This window comes from Palaemon carinicauda, chromosome 37 (assembly GCF_036898095.1).
Source record: "Palaemon carinicauda isolate YSFRI2023 chromosome 37, ASM3689809v2, whole genome shotgun sequence".
Taxonomy (NCBI): domain Eukaryota; kingdom Metazoa; phylum Arthropoda; class Malacostraca; order Decapoda; family Palaemonidae; genus Palaemon; species Palaemon carinicauda.
This window is the reverse complement of record NC_090761.1, coordinates 61,854,680-61,882,179: the sequence shown is the minus strand read 5'-3', so window position 1 is coordinate 61,882,179 and position 27,500 is coordinate 61,854,680. Positions and strand designations below refer to the sequence as shown.

The following is a 27,500-nucleotide window of genomic DNA, read 5'->3' as shown; positions in this document are numbered from 1 at the left end:
TTCCATATATTTTAGTACTTATAGAACATAGAATTGTAACTTCAAGTAAATAATTATATGACTTATCTTTGAATAAAAGGAGAAACATTATAAAGATATAGTATATTATATGATAGTTCAGTACAGAGATCAGCATTCACTTTCTGCCAGCGGCCACTATGCCAGAATAGACGTCAAAGAGATTGAAGACAGAAACGAGATGTAATAGAGTTTTAGGAGAGGGAATTGTCCTTCGCTCCGCCCAAGTCCTCAGCCATTTCTTTTCGTGGTGGAGGACTCGGGGGAGAAAGGAAGATTGAGAGAGATGAACAATCGGAGATGAAGGAAAAAAGGGACACTTGAAGAAGGGGAGGCGTTGCAATATAAGGGAGAAGTTATCATACTGTCCACGTGGGAGAAACAATGAAAGGGGTTTGTGTAGATGTTGTAGGTTGTATTTGTTATCAATGAAATGGTTTTTCAGGTAAGATTTCAGTGTTTAACTTTTTATGAAATCTGCTCGTCAAGCAGTGATAATTTCGTTTTAATATTTTTTTGAAATTTTTAGTCAAGCAGTGATAATTTATTTTTAGGTTTTCCTGAAATCTGTTGGTCAAGCAGTGATAATTTCGTTTTTAAGTTTTTATGAAATCTTTTAGTCAAGGAGTGATAATTTCATTTTAAGTTTTCATGAAATCTATTGGTGTAAAAATATTTTTTTTTTTTTTTTTTTAGGTTTTCATGAAATCTATAGGTTTAGAAATATTAATTTCTTTTTAGGTTTTCATGAAATATATTGGTCAAGCAGTGATCATTTCGTTTTAACTTTTTTATGAAATTTATAGGTCAGTCGGTGATAATTCCCTTTTAACTTTTAAAATCTATTGGTCAGGTAGTGATAATTTCGTTTTAACTTTTCATGAAATATATTAATCAAGTAATAAAATTCACTATAAAATTTTATATCTTTTGATCACACAGTGATTAAGCTTCCGAAAAATTATTATAATTATTGAATTCCAAACTCATCCATCAACTAATATTGTTTTACAATAAGCAAATTGTGTTAACCCAAAAGCAAAGATTAATTGTAATTGTATTTTATCTTGATTTCTTTACTAAAAATCAAACTATTAATTAAAGTAAACAGATTTTATATACTTTGAAGTACTTCAACATTTTATTATATATTCTATTATGTAAAGGGACTAGGTGTAGGAAGGAAGAATCTTCTGGGGACTTTTCTCTTAAAACTTTTAACCTTTTTGGAGGAAAGTCTTTTGTCCACTTTGGCTGATTGCACCTTCCAAGGATGATGACTGGGTCGCCAACTCACTACGTGATATATATATATATATATATATATATATATACAAATATATAAATATATACTTATATATATACAAATATATAAATATATATTTATATAAATATATAAATATATATATGTATATATCATATATATATATATATAAATATATAGATATATATAATATATATATATATATATATATGAATATATATAAATATACAGTATATATATAAATATAAATATATATATATATATATATATATAAATAGATAGATATATATATATATATATATATAAATATATATATGAATATATATAAATATACAGTATATATATATATATATAAATATAAATATATATATATATATATTTATATATATATATTTATATATATATATATATATAAGTATATAGATGTATATATATATAAATATATATATATGTACTGTATATATATATATATATATATAGAGAGAGAGAGAGAGAGAGAGATAGATAGATAAATATATATATATATAAATATATAGATATATATATATAAATATATAGATATATTTATGTATATACATATACATATATATATATATATATATATATCACGTAGTGAGTTGGCGACCCAGCCATCATCCTTGGGAAGGTACAATCAGCCAAAGTGGACAAAAGACTTTCCTCCAAAAAGGTTAAAAGTTTTAAGAGAAAAGTCCCCATGAGATTCTTCCTTCCTACACCTACTCCATTCAATTAATAGAATATAATATGACTATATGTTCAAAGATTTCAAAGTATATACAAATCTTTGTTTACAGCAGTTAATTGTTTAATTTTTAGTAACGATATAAAGACAAGATACAGTTAATCTTTGATTTTGGGTTAACACAAATTGCTTAATTGCATTACTTCCACCATTTTCAACCATCATCCTGATACAATGAACAATTAAAAAAAACAAGAATGAACAAGGAACAAAAGAAAGCGTTGTGACAGCTTAGTGGGGTCTTTGGCAACTCGCAATGTCTCTTCCAAATTGAAGGCTCACAAACGTCCTAGAATTGAATAGTAAATATAATCTAGGACTGGGAGATTCCGTAGGATCTGGTTATTAATGCCTGTCATTTCCATTACCTAAATGTCTTCATCTTTATCTAACCAACGCCTTCTAGTTCTCCCCTTGAGTCAACAGTAGCCATTGCCTGGTTCTTCTAGGGTCCTACCTTGGATGAAGAGGGGAATTGGATGCTGATCATGCGTGTATGTCTTAAACGAAAAAGAGATCTTGACTGTATTAAAATGTTATTATTGATATTTATTCAGCTGATAGGAAAGTGCGTGACAGAAGAATGGTTGCCGTTAGCTAGCTAACCATGGTAGGGAATACTTTAGAAAGTTAGTTATTAGTAATAGTAATATAAGTGTGGTTTAACCACAAATTTTATTTAAATCAAGGTAAATTTTTCTTATGGTTTTAAAGTTAGCACAGTATTAGGATCGCAAAACTCTTGCTGCAAGAAAATCACGTAAAATATCAACAATAGCGTCCAAAATACGTTATTGAATACAGTTCCCATTTTTTTATGTACAATAAAACGTTCATTGTTACCCCTCTTAAACTTTTCCAGAACGGTAACAATGACTTAATTAAAACTACAATGAGTGAGCAAATGGGCAGCTGAGTTTCCAAATAGTGTATTAAGTGTTTAATCAATTATGCAAAATAATCTTAAATGATTTCCATGAGGAATATACAGCGAAAGACTAACCCATTCTCGACCCAGGACAATAATTCTTTTGAGATTTATTGCTACTTTTACGGGTCTTTTTGCAATAAATTCGCGCGGTTTGGAGACCCTTGGATGCAAATTGAGCTTAAAGGATGGTATGGGGTTTAAAAGGTAGACCGAAAAGAGACGCTAAAGGAAAGATCCTTTAAGGGTAAGGAGATCCTTTGAAGATAAACGAATGACTGTAATTGTTGGAGTTAAATTCGTCTTAAACTTTCGAATCAATTTCTGATTGATTTTGAATTAATTTCTGCGTGTGTGTGTGTTTGAGAGAGAGAGAGAGAGAGAGAGAGAGAGAGAGAGAGAGAGAGAGAGAGAGAGAGAGATTTGGTTAGTGAGCTATATACAGTATATATGTATATGTATATATAATTTATGTATGTATATATATATATATATATATATATATATATATATATATATATATATATATATATATAAATCTTTTTAATGATGCATTTTAGAAAATACTAATTTCACCCAGTCTCCAAGAGAGAGAGAGAGAGAGAGAGAGAGAGAGAGAGAGAGAGAGAGAGAGAGAGAGAGAGAGAGAGAGAGAGAGAGAGATCATTGAGTTGGTAAATGTTCTATTAACATGTCTGCGAAGAATTTGAAGTACATTTGATAAAAATGATGTTGCTCTAATACTATATATTTCAATCAACTTGATTAATCGAAAACAAATTAATCAATATACTTTATCCAGTTCAGCTTAATCACTCATCCCTTTGATTGCATGAAATATCAATTTCCTATCAATTAGGTTTCACCAAATATCGGGTAAGATTTTCATAATACACATTGAAAAATAGTATGGATTACTCCATTCATCATTTGTCGAAATGGCATTTGTCCATAATGTGTAGATTAAAATACTATTTTCCATAAGTACACGGGTTAATTATATCAGATGAATTAGTAATTTGCTCTGGATAATGAATTATTAAGAAAATAGATGATCAGCTTATGGTAAGGATCTACCAGATGAACTCTGCTCACTTCATGGCATCGGGAGAAGGGAAGATCTCATTGGCAGCTGAATTAACTTATTAAGCAAATTATTTTGTCTCCCAGAAAACAAAAGGAAGGTTGATTGCCCGGGGAATTTCGCTGAGATTCCACGGAAATTATATTAGAAGCAGATGAGTATTTGATCTCTCTCTCGCTCTCTCTTTCTCTCTCTCTCTCTCTCTCTCTCTCTCTCTCTCTCTCTCTCTCTCTCTCTCTCTCTCTCTCTCTGAACGGAACTTGTGACTTCTTGCGTCTCAAGAGGAAATTATTTAGGGATCCACCTCTCTCTCTCTCTCTCTCTCTCTCTCTCTCTCTCTCTGCATTACATGATTTATTTCGAAATTATATATTTCTATATATTTATCTATGCAAAAGTCTATACATTTTACTAATATTTACACTCCATGAAAATATCTCTATATCTGCTAAGGTAAAGGAATTGAACTATAATTGCGTTCTTCGTAATTAATGCAATTTTGATTTAAGAATAATTTGCACTAAACTATCCCAAGATTCTGCAGAAAAGTTGAAAGTTTTGCAGAAGATTTTACGAAGATATTGCGTAATTGTTTAAGGAGGTTACGCTCTGAAGACTCTTGTCAAAAATCTACTCAGATTCTAAAAATAGATTATAAACAGTGTGCGTATAAATTTAGGGTGATGGAGTACAAAACTTTTCGAAAATATTTCTTAAAACTTTACCCAAAATTTGAAAAGTTAAGTGAGATGAAAAATTGTATTAAGATCGAGCTCCAAGAACCCACAAGAGTGTATTTTAAGAACACCATTTTATTAGATTAGCCTTTAGAGGTACATTGCATGGTCTTATCTTTGAGTGGTAGCCTACAGGTACAGGTACTCCAAGCCGTTAAAGAGATATTTAATGGATGGTGGCATTAAAATACTATTCACAGAATATATTAGATAAATGAGAAAAGTTTCATGATATATCGTTAATCACGTTAATGCTAGTTCTTATAAACTTCTGTTTTTTTAAATGTCTTTATATTAAAAAAAAATGCTTTGAAACGTGCGGTAGCCTGCTGTTGAAACCTCACAATTGTCAAGATTATTATTAGTAACCTCAATCAAACTTTAAACTGTAAATTGAAAATAATTGGATAATAAGAAATTCTTATCAGTGACCCCAATCAAGCTATAAACTGTAAATTAAAAATATTTGGATGATAGTAATTATTAACTTTATTTATTTCGTTCAATTTCATGCATTTTTGTAATTGCTTTAGCAATCGTGAAGGCTTACCAGAAAAACGAACCAAACTTACAGTTGGACACAGGAATTTCTTGTACACCTCGCTCTGAGGAAAGGAACCTTGTCAGACGTTGTGAGCGGGGTTACACACAGAAACTCGCCGCACATTAAGGGTGTGACAGGGGGTACATCTTTAGAGCTAGGTGTGCGAGGGATTTCTGTGTCCAACTGTACCATTAATCAAAGACTTTCATTAATGGTTGTACGAGCATCGTAGAATCTGGTCAATAATCTTGGTGACTTCTGGTGCTTTTTTATTTTTCAAGATTTGGCCTACCTTCTGGAATCCTGAGCAGGGAATATTAATATTAATTTGTGAGCAACTCCAGTTAACCCACAAGCCATGTTCAAGTCTCTCTCTCTCTCTCTCTCTCTCTCTCTCTCTCTCTCTCTCTCAATCCGGTATTTGGAATGACAATGAAATTATTCTGTACGTTTCTCAGCCCCCCAACTCTCTCTCTCTCTCTCTCTCTCTCTCTCTCTCTCTCTCTCTCTCTCTCTCTCTCAATCCGGTATTTGGAATGACAATGAAATTATTCTGTACGTTTCTCAGCCCCCCAACTCTCTCTCTCTCTCTCTCTCTCTCTCTCTCTCTCTCTCTCTCTCTCTCTCTCTCCTCTCTCCTCTCTCTCTCTCTCTCTCTCATAGGTAATATAGCCTGCTTGTGTGTGTTTTTTTTTTTTTTTTTTTTTTTTTTTGTGAAATTCATTACAGCTCTGTGGTGTCTCCTCTTTCACTCAATAACAAACCAATATTACATAACGGATATAATTTCGTAAAATAATGATTACATCCCCCAGAATCACACTATTAGGAAGACCATTCGAAAGAATTTTATTAAATGTAAACCTGCCACTCGCTTCCAGCTGTCTCCTCTTTCGCCCAATATTACAGTTTTGCTTTCCCTTTGCAAAGTCAATTAAAACACGAACACGATAGATGTCTGTAATATCAAATGGTACTACACAAGATTATTCATTTCTCCCTACTGTTTAATTTACAGCATAAATGCAGGGAGTTTAGTTATGTATTCGTGTAACTATTAATTGTTTACTCGTATTGAAATATGTTTAAAAGCAATTGAAAATATGTACAAAAACAGGGCGATTACTACGGACCATTTGAGAGGCTTCGAATTCAAAGCCAAAGATCAATATAGACTTGGTGATATTATCCAGATTAATGTAATATCACCCAGGGTTGTCATTTCAGTTTCAGGGTCGTTTTATCTGCTGGGATTATTTTGATGTTTGTCCGACCTCAATTGTTGGGGATAGGTTGTACTTTTCAAATTGATTTTTTTTTTTTTTTTTTATGAAATATTTTATAGAGGGGATTATCACATAGTTCAAAGAGATTAAAGTTTGTTTGGAAATATTTTTATTTTTTGAGCTGGTGTTATTTAAAAGATTAATAACAGTTGCCAACGTTCTATATTGGCCTTATTTACGTTGATGTGATGATCCTCTTGACATTTTATTTAATTTTTAACCTAATTAACTACCATTAAACCTAATATAAATCTTTTCCTCTTTAATAAAATTTAATTATGAAATTGCATTTCCATCTGAGTTGTATTTGGAGCCTTATTTCGCTCTTTGAAAAAGAAAGTGAACACCTTTCCCTCGAAATAGAAAGTGCCCTTTTCTCTCTAATAGCCTTTTAGCACCCGCGTGGCTACACCTTCCCATACTTATTGATGTGAGCGTTCTTTCCTTTTACTACTAAGATGAGGAATTATCCTGTTTTCCTAAGTTTCTATAATATCATTTATCCTCGATCACGTTCAGACAGGATTTTTGTATTTTTTTTTTTTTTTTTTTTTTTTTGAAGGGGTGGGGGAATCTGGAAGAGTAATTATCTTATTAAGTTCTCTTATATAGTTAACATCAATGTTATAGCTATCTAAAACACAGACTTGGTTTTATAAATGTTTCTTAAATAAGCAAATATTATTATTCTTTTTTTTTGCCCAAGAAATTGGATCGTAATATTTTTAATTATTTTTAATACTTTTTGAAGTCGTACAATTAACTCATCATGTAAATAATGAGATTTCCTTGCAATATTTTCATGGGCAAAATAAGCAAAGGAAATAATATGATATATTATCTAACAAGAAACAATTTTTAAATGAATTCGAAAGCATAAAATTCATCAGAATAATTAACCAGCATCGTACTTTAAATCTAGTTATTTCTGTTTCAATTTGATATTTTCATTTTTCCAATACTGTATATCAAATTTGATGTTAAGGAATTAGCTTATCGAAAAGCAATATATTATTTTATGCAAACTACTTATTGCTAGTGATTAGGAAAGATATAAGACTAGTTTCCATGGACTTTGATGTAGATATTATTTAATGTAGACATAAATTAAAGGGAGATTGGCTAATAAGACAAGAAACCTTATCATCTTGATGTTTCTGAAATACACTGAATAAACATAAGTGTCTTTAAGTTATAATATGATTCCTTATACCAAGAGGGGAATCATTTACGTAATACTATAATGTAATTACTTAAAAGTTTTCAGTCTTGACATGTAATGTAGATATAGATTAGAACAAAATGACATAATTGTACCATGCATATTTATTCTAATACCTTTCAATCCCGAGTGTTATAGAACATAACTTCAACTTTCATTAACTAGTTTCATGTCTATAGTAATCAATAATATTTTGAAACCTTTTTATAATATAGTACAATACAATATTGTGTATACAGTAGTGTACTATAGGAATGTAACTTAATGATTGATTTGTACCGTACGTGTTTTATACACGCTCGTACACTGATACAGTTTTGAATTTTTATTTTATCAGTCTCTCTTCCCTGCACTGTTTAAGACCAACCTCTGTTTTCATGCTAGTTCATGCTATATCATATTTGAATTCTAGTGATGTTCTTCCACGGAAGTTGTTGTATATAAACTCGATGATTGTTTAATATAGTTTAGTTGCATTCACCTCTCCTCTTAGTTATCACCTAACTGGCACCTTGCACAGATTGATATCACTGCCTAACAACATCTCTTATTTTTCCAATTCTTAGATTTCATATATTTATTATACTTATAAAACATAGAATTCTAATTTCAAGTAAATAATTTAATTTTTCTTTTAATAAAAGGAGAAATATTATCAAGATATAGTATAGTATAGGTTCATGTACGGTACTTGTAAAACAAAACTTCGACTTCAACTAAATGATATAATTTATTTTTTAATAAAAGGAGAAATATAATTAAGATATAGTATAGTATAGGCCATGTAAAGTACTTGGTCATGTAAAGAACTTGTAAAACATAGAATTTTAATTTCAAGTTAATAATAATATATTTTTTTTTTTTTATAAAAGGAGAAATATTATTAAGATATAGTATAGAATAGGTCATGTAAAGTACTTGTAAAACATAGAAAACTAACTTCAAGTAAATAACATAATTTTCCTTTGAATAAAAGCAGAAATATCAAGAAATAGTATAGTATATGATAGTTTAGTACAGCGAATCGCATTCAAGTTCTACCAGCGACCACTATGCTAGAATAGACGTCAAAGAGATTGAAGACAGAAACGAGATGTAATAGAGTTATAGGAGAGGGAATTGTCCTTCGCTCCGCCCAAGTCCTCAGCCATTTCTTTTCGCGGTGGAGGACTCAGGGGAGAAAGGAAGATTGAGAGAGATGAACAATCGGAGAAGGAAAAAAGGGACACTTGAAGAAGGGGAGGCGTTGCAATATAAGGGAGAAGTTATCATACCGTCCACGTGAGAGAAACAATGAAAGGGGTTTGTGTAGATGTTGTAGGTTGTATTTGTTATCAATGGAATAATTTTTGACGTAAGATTTCAGTTTCAACGTTTTATGAAATTTGCTTGTCAAGCAGTGATAATTTCGTTTAAATATTTTTTTGAAATTTTCAGTCAAGCAGTGATAATTTTTTTTAGGTTTTCATGAAATCTGTTGGTCAAAGAGGGACGATTTCGTTTTTAAGTTTTTATGAAATCTCTTAGTCAAGGAGTGATAATTTCATTTTAAGTTTTCATGAAATCTATTGGTGTAAAAATATTTTTTTTTAGGTTATCATGAAATCTATAGGCCTAGAAATATTAATTTCTTTTTAGGTTTTCATGAAATATATTGGTCAATCAGTGATCATTTCGCTTTAACGTTTTTTATGAAATTTATAGGTCAGTCGGTGATAATTCCCTTTTAACTTATAAAATCTATTGGTCAAGTAGTGATAATTTCGTTTTAACTTTTCATGAAATATATTAATCAAGTAATAAATTCACTTTAAAATTTTATATCTTTTGATCACGCAGTGACTAATCTTCCGAAAAATTATTATAATTATTGAATTACAAACTCATCCATCAACTAATATTGTTTTACAATAAGCAAATTGTGTTAACCCAAAAGCAAAGATTAATTGTATCTTATCTTGATTTATTTACTAAAAATCAAACTATTAACTAAAGTAAACAGATTTTTATATACTTTGAAGTACTTCAACATTTATTATATTATATTCTATTATGTAAAGGGACTAGGTGTAGGAAGGAAGAATCTTCTGGGGACTTTTCTCTTAAAACTTTTAACCTTTTTGGAGGAAAGTCTTTTGTCCACTTTGGCTGATTGCACCTTCCCAAGGATGATGGCTGGGTCGCCATCTCACTACGTGATATATATATATATATATATATATATATATATATATATATATATATATATATATATATATATATACAAATATATATATATATATATATATTGGTGTGCTACTGTCTTAAGCACACATTTGAGTATGAGTTGTTTTCAGATATATTTAGATGGTTTATTGAACACATCTTGGTGGTTTTTTAAGTTTTATTGTATATAAACAACTGAGTTAAACATCTCCATCACTGGAGGAAGCTGTGTTGGTCCACATGACCAATTCTGGTGAAGTTTAAACAAGAACTGAACAAATTACTGATATCCCAAAAATCGTACACTTGCTTTAATTTGGATAAGTGACGGAATCGGAAGACACCTGCATCCGGTGACGTCACAAACTTTCACACGAAGAGTTAATGTGTTGACACTAAGAAAGAATGACAACTCAGCATCTTACATCCTGTACACAAATTGAGTTGACCATAGCAAATCTCACGGCCAGCTCTTCCAACCAACATGACATATTACGTCATTTGTTTTAAACATGTAATATTAATATTCTAATCATTACATATGCTCGGCCAGCTATCTCAATTTTTTTTTTTTTACAAAAATTTAACAACAAGCCGAAACATGGTTATTAGGTGTGACTGGACATACGTATCATTCATTGTCCAAAACTAGCTATATCCAACTGAGGACGAATGTCCAAACAGGCACACCAAAATTAATAACAATAGTGCATACAAAAAAAAGATATTACCAAAGCAAAAAGAAAAATGCATGATAAAACCAAGATCATACATATGGTACATTGCTAGCAAATGATTACATGGTACCAAAAAACAAAACAAATTCTGACTTACAAATGATTCGGTAACTTGATAAAAAATAATTGTTACCTTTGTCAGAAACAAGATACTCAATATTCAGTGCACAAATACGAATTCCTGGTACGTACACGTACCACGGTTTCGTACATATATATATATTTATATATAGGGCTGATACATTTTATTAGATGCCCATAGATTCTGTTATATATCTTATATATTTTTTTTTTTTTTTTTTTTTTTTCTCTTTTCTTTTTTAACATTCCGGCTTATATATTTTTATTAGATGCCGAGAGAAAAAAATGATTTATATCCTTTTTTATTTTATTTATTTTTTTAAATGTTATTTTAAATGTATTTTTAACAATGCAAATGTAGAGAATTTCTTTAATTACATATTACTAGCGTACTAGTCAGCTTTTCATACAAACATCATCCTGACAAATTACTCCCTTAGCGAATGAGGTGGCCACTCATACAGCTTTGAATTGTATCAGGTAAGGGGTATTGTCAGGGCTATTCAACTCGTTCCTTTGTAGCTGCTTGCTGTGCCGTAACCTACGCCAAACAAGGATGTTCACGGCGATAAATATCATCACCGTGAAACACAAACTAGCCAGTATTATGGGGTGAAGAATCTCTTTGTAAGTCGGCGACAGGTGGTCCTTTTCGGTAAGTTTCATTAAGTGTTTCGCCACACTTCCTTTATAGGGGAGAGGAAGTGCGGGCGTTGTAGAGGTCCACGTGAAATTCGCGAAGTAAGCACGTTCTCTGATGATTGTCCGTAGGCCAGTCACCATGGAATTCGGGGAAGTCCCGATACAGCCATCTGCTGCGACGAAGATGTGGTTGTGGGATGTGGATCCGTCAGGGCATGATATATTGAAGCCGTCCTTGTCGTATCGTATCCACGAGCCATTATTTAGTCTGCAATCGAATTCTTTATTGTCAAAGGGATAAAGCTTATCCAGACAATTTTCACTTGTATGGGAGAGAGCACCGTCTAGCACTATACCTAACTCGCATGAATCCATCAAGTTTTTACGGAATTCAAATGAGTCAGCTGTACATATTTTTCTATCCATTGCGTCTGAACAGTGAGTTAATTGATTTAAGTCTTTAATGACCGTATATGTTTCCTTGTCTGGGGAAATCAATACGTGTCCTGTCAAACTGGATATTACTGGATTTGAGTGATTCGTCATGAAAGTCGGAAATGGTGATATCCTGTAAGATTGCCAGGCATCAGAAGAATCAAAGGGAATTGTAATCCTAATCTTGTTATTATCTACGTTTACTGTAATTAGGCTGTAATAAAATTCTAACCTATGTTCGTCTAACAAAGGAACATAGCCTAGTTTATCCCTAGTGTTCTCCAGAACTAATTTTAAGTAACGTATAGGCAACAAATGGGGCGACAATACACCTTTAGTTGCTAACGTGATAGCTTCTACATAATCCTTGGATTTCTCAATGAAATGTGCAATTCTGTTATGTATGTGATCTATCTTTGAATCATAATACGTTAATGTTGCTAACAAATCCTGTACTTCCATAATTTGAACGATATTATCTGAATGTTCATTTAACAAATCCATAATTTTATTGATTGAAGCTAACTGATCCCTTAGTTCTGACATAATCAATTCATCTTTATGAGTCAAGAACTCAATTTTCTTATTTTGATTACTAATTTTAAGACGATTGGAAAGTCCTAAACCTAAACTTGCAACAGACCCAAAGATGCTTAATGCAGCATAAATGAACGGATTCCGTCTTTCTTTTTGTTCGTGTCCTACAGTCCACATCAAAAGGTCATAAGCCAAAGATCCTGTCTCTCCAGTCTTATTCTTTAAGTCATCAGATAGCATCTCTGCAATTTTTAATGTTGAGCTAAGCAAACTCTTAGTAGTCAAATGAAAATGTCTCCTATGCAACTCATCCAATGATGCAGAAAACCTTGAAATGGCGGTTCTTAAGCTAGTGACATCATTCTCTTGAAGAAAAATTGCTTGCATATGCACTTCGACAATTACGTTGGTTGATGTAATAAAAATGTCTTCTTGTCTTTCAACTATATTTCCATATTTAAAATATATATTCTTAGTCTTAGAACTCATCCCATACGAAAAAAATGTCTGAGCGAACAATATCACTCCCAACAACAAAAAATTCATCTTGGAAACCTGTAACGAGAAAAAACATATGTAATTACTCCTGTATTAAAAAGAAAACTTTTAAACTAAAATTAAAATTTTTCCTCACTTCTTTTTAATTTCTTATGTGAGACAATGGTACTATTCTCTCATCCGTGGGTTGGGCTACATTTTGAATTCTAAACCTATTGGCCGTTAATATTTCCAAAATGTTAAATGGGCCTTCAAACTTAGGTGTTAGTTTATAGTTGAGCCCTTTTCTGACATTGATTTGAATATAGATGTTATCACCCACGGTATATGTTTTAGTTGGTTTCGCTATTTTATCATGATTCCTTTTCATTATGATTTGTGATTCTTCTAAATTCTTTCGAAGGATATCATATCGACTTATACTTGCATTTATACATTCTTTTAAAGGATTTGATAGATTAGTTGTAGGCGTTAATACATGGAAAGGTGTTCTAACTGGGGTACCATACAATGCTTCATGCGGTGACATTTTAATTGATATATGATATGAATGATTCAGAGTACTCAGTGCCGCCGGTATTGCAATATCCCAGTTGGGGTCTGATCCCCCTAGTGTTACCCTTAATATATTTAATATCTTCCTATTTGCTCTTTCCACTAGCCCATTCGACTCTGGGTGATATATCATGGTATTGATCTTCTTTATTTTGAGGAATTCACACAATGAGGTAAGAAAGTGATTATTAAATTCACCACCCGAGTCTGAGATTATCATGTGTGGAATTCCATGTTTACAAATGTAACACTCGTAAAACTTCCTAGCGCATTCAATCGCAGTTTTAGTTTTAAGCGCTATTAGTTCTGTATATCGAGTTAAAGCATCTATAATTACTAAGAGGTGCTTATTCCCTCTGTCTGACTCGTAAAATCCTGTTAACAAATCTAAATGTATTCTTTCAAAAGGTTGATTGGGAACAGGATAAGTTCCTAAGCTAACAGGTGTTTTCGTATGCCCTTTGTTTTCCTGACATGTGCGACAATTAGCTATGTGTCTTTTTATATCTGTAAGCATTGTATGCCAATAAAACAATGATTTGGCTTTCTGTGACATTAATGAGAACCCAGGGTGTCCATGTAATGGATTTGAATGCAACCAATTCAGGACAGTGGAAACAAGTGAGTTTGGTACTACTACCTGGTCGTTAGTTACATGTGGTGTATTGCGGGTTTTCCTTGTCACAGTCCTACACAGAATATTATCTTTGATTACATAATTCTGCTGCTTATACTTTATATATTCTTTTTCTTTATGATTGCCTTTCAAAGCATTTATAATTGTTTCTATTTTCTGATCTTTTCTTTGCTCAGTCTGTAACAATTCAGCACTCCAGCCTAAATCTTCTTGTTCAGATATTGTTTTTACAATAGGCATGGATGTTGATATATCTATTAATTCAGCTAAAGACTCCGTACAAGATGACACGGGGTTGCGTGATAATGCATCCGCAATGATATTTGCTTTCCCAGGTAAATACCCGATTCTTGCGCCAAAATCTTGAATGATTAAATGCCACCGAGTTCGTTTAGGGCTGTGATTGAAGCCTTTAAAGAACTCTGTTAGTGGTTTATGGTCAGTAAGAACCTTAACGGGATAACCGTAAATTATGAACTTAAAATGCACTAGCGAATTAACAATAGCTAGTCCTTCCTTGTCTATTACTGCATATTTACTTTCGGAAGTTCTCAATTTTCGAGAATAGAAAGCTATCGGGAAAAACTGTTTATCATATTGCTGAAGCAATACCCCTCCCACTCCTAAGTCTGAGGCGTCTGTTGCAATGAAGAATTCCTTACCGAAGTCAGGAAATTTTAAGATAGGAGAACTACACAGTTCATCTTTCAAAGTATTAAACGCCTGTTGATGTTGCTCAGACCATATGAAATCTACGCCCTTCTTCGTAAGATCAGTTAAAGGAGCACAACGTAAACCAAAAGGCATCCGTAAAAATTCATAATGTCCCCTGGCTGTGCTGAAGGCTGTGTATGGGATACTATCTTCTTCTAATGATATCTGGTGAAAGCCTTTAAGTAAGTCCAAACTGGTAAAATATTTATTCTGACCTAACAAAGACAAAATATCGTCAGTACATGGCACTGGGAATCGATCAGGGATCGTTTCCTCGTTTAGACGACGAAAGTCGACACAGATACGCCATGTTCGATCTTTTTTCGGTACAACTATTAAAGGAAAATTATAAGGGCTATTTGATTTTCTAATGACTCCTTCCTCTAACATTTTACCTACTTCATCATTTATTTCATTCTGGAATTTCATAGGGAGTCTGTACGAGGGTACATATATAATTTTCTGTTTGTCTTTTAACCTTATTTGATGCTCGATCACATCTGTTTTCCCTAAGGATCCATCCGTAGTGGAAAAGACATCTGTATATTTATTTAAAAGTTCAAAAATTTTCTGCTGAATTTCTTCGTCTTGAATGTCCTTACTGATTTTATTTTTAATAGATCGTAAAAGGGATTCATCCGCAACTGATTGAGAGTGATTGATTTCAGCAACGGTAAGAATACGATGTTTATAAACTTCTACATCCAAGATATGTTGATTTTTGTGAATTACTAAAGTGTTATTTAAATGATTACAGACTTCGATATTACATTGCTGATGTGAGCCTACTGTATAAATAGCTTGTGTGACAGACAATCCGTTGGTTTTCAAAGTATCGGAAAGGATTAATATTTCAGATCCCGGTAGTGTTTTCTTTATTTGCACTATTAAATTCGAAGGTATGTTTGGTTCGATATATTGCGTGCAAGATGATATTACGGGTGAACGAGAATTCTGCTGGGTCGCGTGTATTATTTCTTTATTAGTGAGACAAGTTATTGGTTCTTCAACGTACGTTACGGTTACATTTGTCGTCTCCTTATTATCCAAAACAGACTTTAAAGTATTAGAAGACTTATAGAATTTCCCTTTGATATACACGCCGTGCTTTGCAGGAGCTAAGATAATGTTTTGATTTCCCATAGATGGGTATCCTATAATTACAGCTGGATACATATTAATGTTTTTCACAACAACAAATGTATCGGCAAACGTGCGATTACCGACTCTGAACTGAATATGAGTTATGCCTATGACGTTTAATTCATTATTTCCTATACCTGAAAGTCTGATTCCTGATTTTTCAATCGGAAAGTTCGAAAACAACAAATGATGCGTCTTCAAATCCATAATATTACGTGGACTACCAGAGTCAAAAAATAACGTAAAGGACTTGTGTTCTAAATTCACAGCATATAAGGTTGGCCGTAACTCATTTTGGCTTATTATTGTATGAATTCGTTGCAAATCTACGGGAGCATGCACTGTTTTACTTAATTCGGCCGTGTGTTTCATAGGAAAATCTATTGTCTCACATTTATCTGATAAAACATTAAATTGATTATTCAATACTATTGATGTTGACATAAATGACCTTGACCCAACATCACTCTCTTCCCCTCTAGAGTTAACTATGTGGTATTTGCTTTGTTCTGCACATTCTGAAAATTAGGCTGACTTTGCGAGGTCTGGTTTGACGGCCCAGGCTCAGCGATATTTGAAGAAGTGTTTGTTTGTTTCGGACTCTGAACTGCATTGACATTTTGTTGTTTCTTCTTATTGTTAAAATGAGGATTTTTCTTTTTATTTCCATATGGAACTGACTGTGGAATTGACTGTGTATTTCTAGGATATTGTTGTGTCTTACGCGCGTAACATTGACTATAAGAATGTGATCCTGTGTTGTGAACTGAACAAAATTTCGTTCTACAGTCTGCGCTTATGTGACCTTGACGTTTGCAGTTGTAACACGTCACTCCCGCTACTGGATTATTAATTACGTTCACTGTTTGAGGTTTTGTTTCATTCTTAGCAAAAACTTGAGTTAACACGGGATCGAGATCTGGACACTTGGACATGTGCTTCTTTATCTGTTTATAGACATCCAATTCCGTACTTGCAGGCATTAACTTCTTATCAAAGCACCGCACTAAAGCTTCAGGCAACATAAGTGTCATGCAAGTTAAATACATTAATCGTAAAAAATCTTTCACGGAGATATTATCGTTAGTAACCCAAGTGGAATTACCTAAAATGTCCTGATATTCGTTAAGCCTATCAGCTATGAGAGCTGCTCTCTCAACAACATTAAGCCGATTCATAGTGGCTTGATTAAGTGTATTTCGTAACGTTAACACCACATCCAAAGCTTCTTCACCCCCATAGATCGCGCGTAACCTAACTTTGAAATCATCCCAAGTAACTGCTTCCTGAAATGAAACACCTCTTAAATACGCACTCGCATCCCCCTTAGAAAAATCTATAAAACTTTTAGCTTCTTGTAATTGTACAAAAGGATCTACGATTTGTTTGGCATTTAAATGGGCATCAACGGATGAAATCCATGACTCCACATTTTGTGGCAAGAACCCGTTGACACGGCCTTGAAAAGGAAGGATTGCTGACCTGGCATTTACAAGCGTCACAATTGGAGGAGGATTAGCCTGGCCTACACCACTAGGTCCAGGGGTAGGGCTGACAGGAGGAGCCATGACTGCTGTATTCTTTTTTTTTCTATCTCTTTGACCCCTTTCAATCCTATCAAAATATCTATATGAGTACAGACGCCCACTGCGTAAACGCATATGTATAATAAAATTCCCCCAACAATGTTACTAATCCCAATACATTTCCCCCCAAGAGTTTATGAAAGAAAAAGGAATTAGCACAAAGAAAGAAAAATTCTAAATGAGAATTCGGAGTTTCTTATAACAAAGTTTAGGAATTCACTCACCCCAGTAATATTTGACTAACGACTTGTGACAACTACACTTCACTGCACAAACTGAAATGAATACAAAATCTTTGTACTTAGCTTTATATGTAGTCGAGTCGTCTCTCTCTCTCTCTCTCTTGATGTTTTGTTAGCGATGTCTCGTTCTAGTTTCTTGTAGAATGTAGGTCTTCCTGGATATGTTTTGCAATAGTTGAATGCCAGTCCTTGGGTTTCCTAGGATGTTGATTGAAGATTCTATTTGTATACTAACATATGTTGGTGTTAGCATTTTCGTTGGACTCAGTCAAAATTGTAGATATTTGTAGATAGTTCTGAGTTCTTGAAGATCTTTATCAGGTATTACAGCTTTTATGTTGAAGTCTTGAAGATATATCTCTGGTTTTACAGCTATTTATTTTTGAAGTCTTGAAGATATTTCTCTAATTCTTAGAGTATAACCGCTGTCTTTGAGTTTAAGCGCTGCCACCATTTATTGGTGTGCTACTGTCTTAAGCACACATTTGAGTATGAGTTGTTTTCAGATATATTTAGATGGTTTATTGAACACATCTTGGTGGTTTTTTAAGTTTTATTGTATATAAACAACTGAGTTAAACATCTCCATCACTGGAGGAAGCTGTGTTGGTCCACATGACCAATTCTGGTGAAGTTTAAACAAGAACTGAACAAATTACTGATATCCCAAAAATCGTACACTTGCTTTAATTTGGATAAGTGACGGAATCGGAAGACACCTGCATCCGGTGACGTCACAAACTTTCACACGAAGAGTTAATGTGTTGACACTAAGAAAGAATGACAACTCAGCATCTTACATCCTGTACACAAATTGAGTTGACCATAGCAAATCTCACGGCCAGCTCTTCCAACCAACATGACATATTACGTCATTTGTTTTAAACATGTAATATTAATATTCTAATCATTACATATATATATATATAAATATCTTTAAATATATGTGTATATATATAAATATATTTATATATATGTGTGTATATATATATATATATATATATATATATATATAAATAAATATATAGATATATATAAATGAATAAATATATATATATATATATATATATATATATATATATATATATATATATATATATATATATATATAAATATATATATATCGATAAATATATATAAATGTATATATATATATATATATATATATATATATATATATATATATATATATATATATATATATATATATCACGTAGTGAGTTGGCGACCCAGCCATCATCCTTGGGAAGGTGCAATCAGCCAAAGTGGACAAAAGACTTTCCTCCAAAAAGGTTAAAAGTTTTAAGAGAAAAGTCCCCATGAGATTCTTCCTTCCTACACCTACTCCATTCAATTAATAGAATATAATATGACTATATGTTCAAAGATTTCAAAGTATATACAAATCTTTGTTTACAGCAGTTAATTGTTTCATTTTTAGTAACGATATAAAGACAAGATACAGTTAATCTTTGATTTTGGGTTAACACAATTTGCTTAATTGCATTACTTCCACCATTTTCAACCATCATCCTGATACAATGAACAATAAAAAAAGAAGAATGAACAAGGAACAAAAGAAAGCGTTGTGACAGCTTACTGGGGTCTTCGGCAACTCGTAATGTCTCTTCCAAATTGAAGGCGCACAAACGTCCTACTGGAATTGAATAGTAAATATAATCTAGGACTGAGAGATTCCGTAGGATCTGGTTATTAATGCCTGTCATTTCCATTACCTAAATGTCTTCATCTTTATCTAACCAACGCCTTCTAGTTCTCCCCTTGAGTCAACAGTAGCCATTGCCTGGTTCTTCTAGGGTCCTATCTTGGATGCAGAGGGGAATTGGATGCTGATCATGTGTGTATCTCTTAAACGAAAAAGAGATCTTGACTGTATTAAAATGTTATTATTGATATTTATTTAGCTGATATGGAAGGTGGGTGACAGAATAATGGTTGCAGGGAATACTTTAGAAAGTTGATTATTAGTAATCATAATGTAAAGTGTGGTTTAACCACAAATTTTATTTATATCAAGGTAAATTTTTCTTATGGTTTTAAAGTTAGCACTGTATTAGGAATGCAAAACTCTCTTGTTTGCAAGAAAATCTCGTAAAATAGTAACAATGGCGTCCAAAATACGTTATTGAATACAGTTCCCATTTTTTTTATGTACACTAAAACGTTCTTTGTTACCCCTCTTAATGTTTTCCAGAACGGTAACAATGACAAATGGGCAGCTGAGTTTCCAAACAGTGTATTAAGTGTTTAATCAATTATGCAAAATAGTCTTGAATGATTTCCAGGAGGAATATACAGCGAAAGACTAACCCATTCTCGACCCAGGACAATAATTCTTTTGAGATTTATTGCTACTTTTACGGATCTTTTTGCAATAAATTCGCGAGGTTTGGAGACCCTTGGATGCAAATTGAGCTTAAAGGATGGTATGGGGTTTAAAAGGTAGACCAGAAGGTCCTGCTTTTTGGTCTGCAAGGTCATGCTCTTGGTGCTGAGCGACCACACTGGCAACCACGCTCAAGGGGCTGAGCAGTTGCAAGACGTATCTTTGCCAACCTGGCGACTATGCTCAAGGGGCTGAGCGGTCGCACCTGCAGCTACGCTCAAGGAGCTGAGCGGCTGCAAATCCAGACATGAGAGACTGGTACTGCTGTGACACTATTGCCTACTTAGGGCAATAAATACTACGGGCTGCTACACAAAAGCCCGTGTCCAGCAGTAAGGCTGGGCAATCTTTTAATTTTGTACCTATTTTTTGTGTTTGAATACCTACGGGCCGAACAATAAAAAGGCCCGTGCCAACAAGAAGTGTTGGCTTTAATACACCAACAACAACAACAAGAGACGCTAAAGGAAAGATCCTTCAAGGGTAAGGAGATCCTTTGAAGACAAAAGAATGACTGTAATTGTTGGAGTTAAATTCGTCTTAAACTTTCGAATCAATTTCTGATTGATTTTGAATTAATTTCTACGAGTGTGTGTTTGAGAGAGAGAGAGAGGAGAGAGAGAGAGAGAGAGAGAGAGAGAGAGAGAGAGAGAGAGAGAGAGAGAGAGAGAGAGTGAGATATTTGGTTAGTGAGATATATACAGTATATATGTTATATATAATTTATATATGTATATATATATATATATATATATAGATATATATGTGTGTGTATATATATATATATTATATATATATGTATGTATATATGTAATAAATCTTTTTAATGATGCATTTTAGAGAATACTGATTTCAGCCAGTCTCCAAGGAGAGAGAGAGAGAGAGAGAGAGAGAGAGAGAGAGAGAGAGAGAGAGAGAGAGAGAGAGAGAGAGAGAGAGATCATTGTGTTAGTAATTATTCGATTAACATGTCTGCGAAGAATTTGAATTACATTTGATGAAAATAATGTTGCTCTAATACGATATATTTCAATCAACATGATTAATCGAAAACAAATTAATCAATATACTATATCCAGTTCAGCTTAATCACTCATCCCTTTGATTGCATGAAATATCAATTTCCTATCAATTAGGTTTCACCAAATATCGGGTAAGATTTTCATAATACACATTGAAAAATAGTATGGATTACTCCATTCAATCATTTGTCGAAATGTCATTTGTCGAAATATCATTTGTCCATAATGTGTAGATTAAAATACTACTTTCCATAAGTACATGGGTTAATTATATCAGATGAATTAGTAATTTGCTGTGGATAATAAATTATTAAGAAAATAGATGATCAGCTTATGGTAAGGCTCTGCCAGATTAACTCTGCTCACTTCATGGCATCGGGAGAAGGGAAGATCTCATTGGCAGCTGAATTAACTTATTAAGCAAATTATTTCGTCTCCCAGAAAACAAAAGGAAGGTTGAATGCCCGGGGAATTTCGCTGAGATTCCACGCAAATTATATTAGAAGCAGATGAGTATTTGATCTCTCTCTCTCTCTCTCTCTCTCTCTCTCTCTCTCTCCTCTCTCTCTCTCTCTCTCTCTCTCTCTCTCTCTCTGTGTGAACGGAACTTGTGACTTCTTGCGTCTCAAGAGGAAATTACTTAGGGATCCACCTCTTACTCTCTCTCTCTCTCTCTCTCTCTCTCTCTCTCTCTCTCTCTCTCTCTCTCTCTCTCTCTCTCTCTCTCTCTCCATTACATGATTTAATTCGAAATTATATATTTCTATATATTTATCTATGCAAAAGTGTATACATTTTACTAACATTTACAATCCATGAAAATATCTCTATATCTGCTAAGGTAAAGGAGTTAAACCATAATTGCGTTCTTCGTAATTAATGCAATTTTAATTTAAGAATAATTTGCACTAAACTATCCCAAGATTCTGCAGAAAAGTTGAAAGTTTTGCAGAAGATTTTACGAAGATATTGCGTAATTGTTTAAGGAGGTTACGCTCTGAAGACTCTTGTCAAAAAACTACTTAGATTCTAAAAATAGATTATAAACAGTCTGCGTATAAATTTAGGGTGATGGAGTACAAAACTTTTCGAAAATATTTCTTAAAACTTAACCCAAAATTTGAAAAGTTAAGCGAGATGAAAAATTGTATTAAGATCGAGCTCCAAGAACCAACAAGAGTGTATTTTAAGAACACCATTTTATTAGATTAGCCTTTAGAGGTACATTGCCTGGTCTTACCTTCAAGTGGTACCCTACAGGTGGTGCTCTTCCTGATTTGAAAAATTAAGTGAGTGGAAAAATTGTATTAAGATGAGCTCCAAGACCCCACAAGAGTGATTAGATTAGCCTTTAGAGGTACATTGCATGGTCTTATCTTTGAGTGGTAGCCTACAGGTACAGGTACTCCAAGCCGTTAAAGAGATATTTAATGGATGGTGGCATTAAAATACTATTCACAGAATATATTAAATAAATGAGAAAAGTTTCATGATATATCGTTAATCACGTTAATGCTAGTTCTTATAAACTTCTGTTTTTTTTTTAAATGTCTTTATATTAAAAAAAATGCTTTGAAACGTGCGGTAGTCTGCTGTGAAAACCTCACAATTGTCAAGATTATTATTAGTAACCTCAATCAAACTTTAAACTGTAAATTGAAAATAATTGGATAATAAGAAATTCTTTTCAGTGATCTCAATCAAACTATAAGCTGTAGATTAAAAATATTTGGATGATAGGAATTGTTAACTTTTTGTATTTTGTTCAATTTTATGCATTTTTGTAATTGCTTTAACAATCGTAAAGGCTTACCAGAAAAGCGAACCAAACTTACAGTTGGACACAGGAATATCTTGTACACCTCTCTTCGAGGAAAGGAACCTTGTCAGACGTTGTGAGCTGGGTTACACACAGGAACTTGCCTCACATTAAGAGTGTGACATTGGGCACATCTTTAGAGCTATGTGTGCTAGGGATACCTGTGTCCAACTGTACCATTAATCAAAGACTTTGATTAATGGTTGTACTAGCATCATAGAATCTGGTCATTAATCTTGGTGACTTCTGTTGCTTTTTTATTTTCAAAATTTGGACTCCCTTCTGGAATCCTGAGCAGGGAATGTTGATATTAATTTGTGAGAAACTCCAGTTAACCCACAAGCCATGTTCAAGTCTCTCTCTCTCTCTCTCTCTCTCTCTCTCTCTCTCTCTCCCTCCTGGGAATCTGTTAGACGAGAGTTAGAGACCCGTTCAAGCTCGATAGTTTCGTGTAGTGTCTGCAACCTCACCATCCTTGTGAACTGGGGATCTTTGGGGGGGGGGGCCTATAGGTCTACCTGCTGAGCCACCAGTAGTTATTGTCTGGCTCTCCCTGGTCCTATCTTAATGGAGAGGGCCTTGACGCTGATCATAGGTATATATGGTCAATGTTTAGGGCACTGTCCTGTATCTAGGGGTTCCCAGGGCAATGCTCTCTCGGTCATTCGTGAGTGACCTTCAAATTTAAAGTCTTCAAGTCTTTAGTATTGTGGTGGCCGATATGGTAATATCTCTGACTGATGAACGCCAGACTGGGGTTCGAGTCCCGCTCAAACACGTTGTTCCTTTGGTCGCTGCAATCTCACCATCCTTGTTAGCTAAGTATGGGGGTGTTTTGGGGAGCCTATAGTTCTATCTTCTGAGACATCAGCAGCCATTGCCTGGCCCTCCTTGGTCCAAGCTTGGGTGAAGAGGGGTCTTTGGCCCTGATCATATGTATATATGGTCAGTCTCTAGGGCATTGTCACTGTGCCTTGCCTCTGCCATTCATGAGTGCCCTTTAAACCTTTAAGTGTATGGATATACTCCAAATGCCCCCATAAGTGCATAACTGCCATGTCCATCCAAGCAGGTCATTCGACAATGTATGTCCTGTTTAACTTTTTTAGTATATTCAATGACTCCACATTAACTTTTACCATAAATTTCACTCAATACCGTGGATAATGTCATGATGTATGAACGCATTTATAAGAGGAAAGAGTTCGGATTTCTATTCTCTCTCTCTCTCTCTCTCTCTCTCTCTCTCTCTCTCTCTCTCTCTCTCTATTGCATTTAGAAAATATGGAAAAGAATGATAGGAAATTTCAAAAATAATAAAGATTACCATTAAAAGATAGATTACTCGCTTCAATGAACAGATTTATTTTGTATGTTAAATGTAATAATCATTGACTGTACTTGAATATTTTACACTCTGTGGAAAACTCATATGCGATGCATAAATGGAATTGCATACCCATGAAATTATGACTCGTGTGTGATATGGAATATTAGAAGTCGGCCAATGATTATATATATACTGTATATGTACTTTTATTTTTAGAAATTTCTTATCATTCTGTTTTGCATATTTTCTAAATGCTTACAATAATCAACACGCAGAGAGAGAAAGAAAGAGAGAGAGAGAGAGAGAGAGAGAGAGAGAGACTTGGGTGTTTTTTTTTATATGTAAATGTATTGTATATGTGTATGTATTATATGCAGTAATATATATATATATATATATATATGTATATATATATATATATAATGTTTGTAAATGAATATATATGTTATCTGTGTTTGTATGTATATATGTGTGTTTGTATACTATAAAACTCACATTTCCCGCGCTTATGTTATAAATTAGATAAACCCACATTCCTGAAAAAGGAAATTTCTCTTTAACTTATGAAGGGACCATTTCCCTTCCTCTTCAGTGAAAAGGAAGAGATATGGGCCGTTTGAAAGCTAAAGAAGAAATTTCCCTTTCCATATATATGATTTGTTATATGTATGTATATATATATATATATATTATGTGTATATATATATTATATATATGTATATATATGTGTGTATATTTATATATATATATGTATGTATGATATTTATATATAATATATATATATATATATATATATGCATATATATGTACAGTGAATTCGATATTAGATGGGATTTGGGGCTAAGATTATATATATATATATATATATATATATATTTATATATATATACAGTATATACATATATATAAGTATATATGTATATATATATGTGTGTGTGTGTATATATATACATACATGTGTATATATGTGTGCATATTTATAATTAGTTTAACTAAATGTAAATAACTTAAAGAAACTCGTTACTAAAATCCATTTTTTTATGAATGTTCGTCGAATTTTCCAAACATAGATCCACTTTTTTTTTTCTTTTTTTTTGGGAAAATAAAAAAAAATGTATTTCAGGATTTCTTAAGACTCTGAGGAACTCTCCCAAGACTTCCCAATTTTGCATTTCTTGGATCCATTTTAATGGTGCTTTACTTGGCAAAGTTCGGTCCATCAGACTTGAAAAGAAAATTGTCTTCAAGTTAATTACAGTTCGAGTCATCCTGCTTGGAAATGACGGGGAATTCCCAAAAGAAAGTCAGTTTCAAATACCCAGGATATTTCGAAGGATTTTTTTTTTCTGGTTTGGTGTATTGACTAATTTCTGACCCCACATGACAGTTATTATTATTATTATTATTATTAAATTTATATTTATTATTATTTTTATATTATTATTATTATTATTGGTTGTTCTTATTTCTACTACTACTACTACTACTACTACTACTACTACTACTAGCTAAGCTTCAACCCTAGTTGGAAAAGCAGGATGCTATAAGCTAAGGTCTCCAACCGGGAAAATTGTTCCAGTGAGGAAAGGAAATGAAGAAATAAACTATATGAGAACTAATGAATAATTAAGATAGCATATTTTCGAACAATAACATTAAAACAGATGTTTCATTTATAAACTATAAAAGGAGTCTTACGTCAGCCTATTCAACATAAAATCATTTGTTGCAAGGTTGAACTTTTGAAGTTTTACAGATTCAACCACCCGATGTAGATGTTGACGTTTAAAGGTTCAAAGGTCGTTCATGAATGGCAGAGCCTATAGTGACAATGCCCTAGAGACTGATCATATTACGTATGATCAGTGCCCAAGCCTCATCTCACACAAACTAGGACCAGGGAGTTCCAGATAATGGCTGCAGATGACTCAGCAGGTAGAACTATAGGCCCACTTCCCCCCCCCCCCCTCCCGCCCCCTCTTCCGTAGCTCACAAGAATGGAGAGGATGCAGACACTACAAGAAACTGTTGAACTTGAGTGGGCCTCGAACTCCAGTCCAACAGACCGACATAGTATAACCTGTTGCATAATCAACATTATTGATCAATTATTATGATTACAGATAAGACGACATCCTTTAAAAGTACCATTTCAGCCATCTCTATAGTATTTCTCATTTATCAATTCACCAATCGCTTGAAATCACCAGAATATTATGAGTTTCTGTCTCAGTACTAAGTCTCAGTGGTTCCTTTGGTAACTTTCCTTCAAAATCCTTACAAACCGATGGTAAGGTATTTAGACCTTCGTCTTAATGCTCGAATCTCAACTATAATCCTTCGCAAGATGTAGGTGTCAAAGCTCAAATTATGTGACCTCGTTTTACCCTTAGCTGACTTCCATTAAAGTGTCCACGTGTTTATATAAATGGCGACCTTTCTGTTGTCAGTGACAGCTGACAGATCAAATGGGTTTCGTTCTCAAAATCCGACTCAAGCAATTTCCTAAGCTTTTGATGCACTATGATGTTTGTTGATTAGTTCGTAATACGATTGATCTAAGTTCCACCCTGGCAGCACGATTCCAAGAGGTGTGTGGGTGGTTTTTTTTTTTCTTTCTTTTTGTGCAAAGCAAATGGGTGTGTTTTTTTTTCTCGTGGGGTGAATGGGCGTTGGTTGGGTGTTACTCCAGCGGCAATTTTTTGGGGGGGTGAAGTGGGCTGGGTGTCACTCTAGCAACAGAAAAATATTTGCTTATACTCCCCAAAAACCACTATTTACAATAACTCAACAAGTCGATGGATATGGGAATACTTGGCCAGTTCCTATACTAAGAGAGAGAGAGAGAGAGAGAGAGAGAGAGAGAGAGAGAGAGATGCCAGTATAGCTATTCATATTTAGACAAATGGATCTTAATATTTAGAACATGAAAGAGAGAGAGAGAGAGAGAGAGAGAGAGAGAGAGAGAGAGAGAGAAACCCTTTAGGAACAAAACTCTGGATGATTTTTATCAACTCCAAAATGGTAAGTTCCTAGGCCATTAAGAATAATTTATAAGGAAGGA

The 27,500-nt window shown here is 33.4% G+C and overlaps 2 long non-coding RNA genes across 2 annotated transcripts in view; both read right to left on the bottom strand.

The window, feature by feature from the left end:
- The window catches only part of LOC137629156 (uncharacterized), a 1,187,366-nt gene that overhangs the window by 1,087,014 nt on the left and 72,852 nt on the right, over positions 1 to 27,500 (bottom strand). The window lies entirely within an intron of this gene.
- Positions 11,489 to 17,902, bottom strand: LOC137629154 (uncharacterized). Its single transcript, XR_011041460.1, has 2 exons — positions 17,841 to 17,902; positions 11,489 to 11,779 (listed from the first exon to the last, which is right to left on the bottom strand). It is a non-coding gene; the product is annotated as an uncharacterized lncRNA (long non-coding RNA).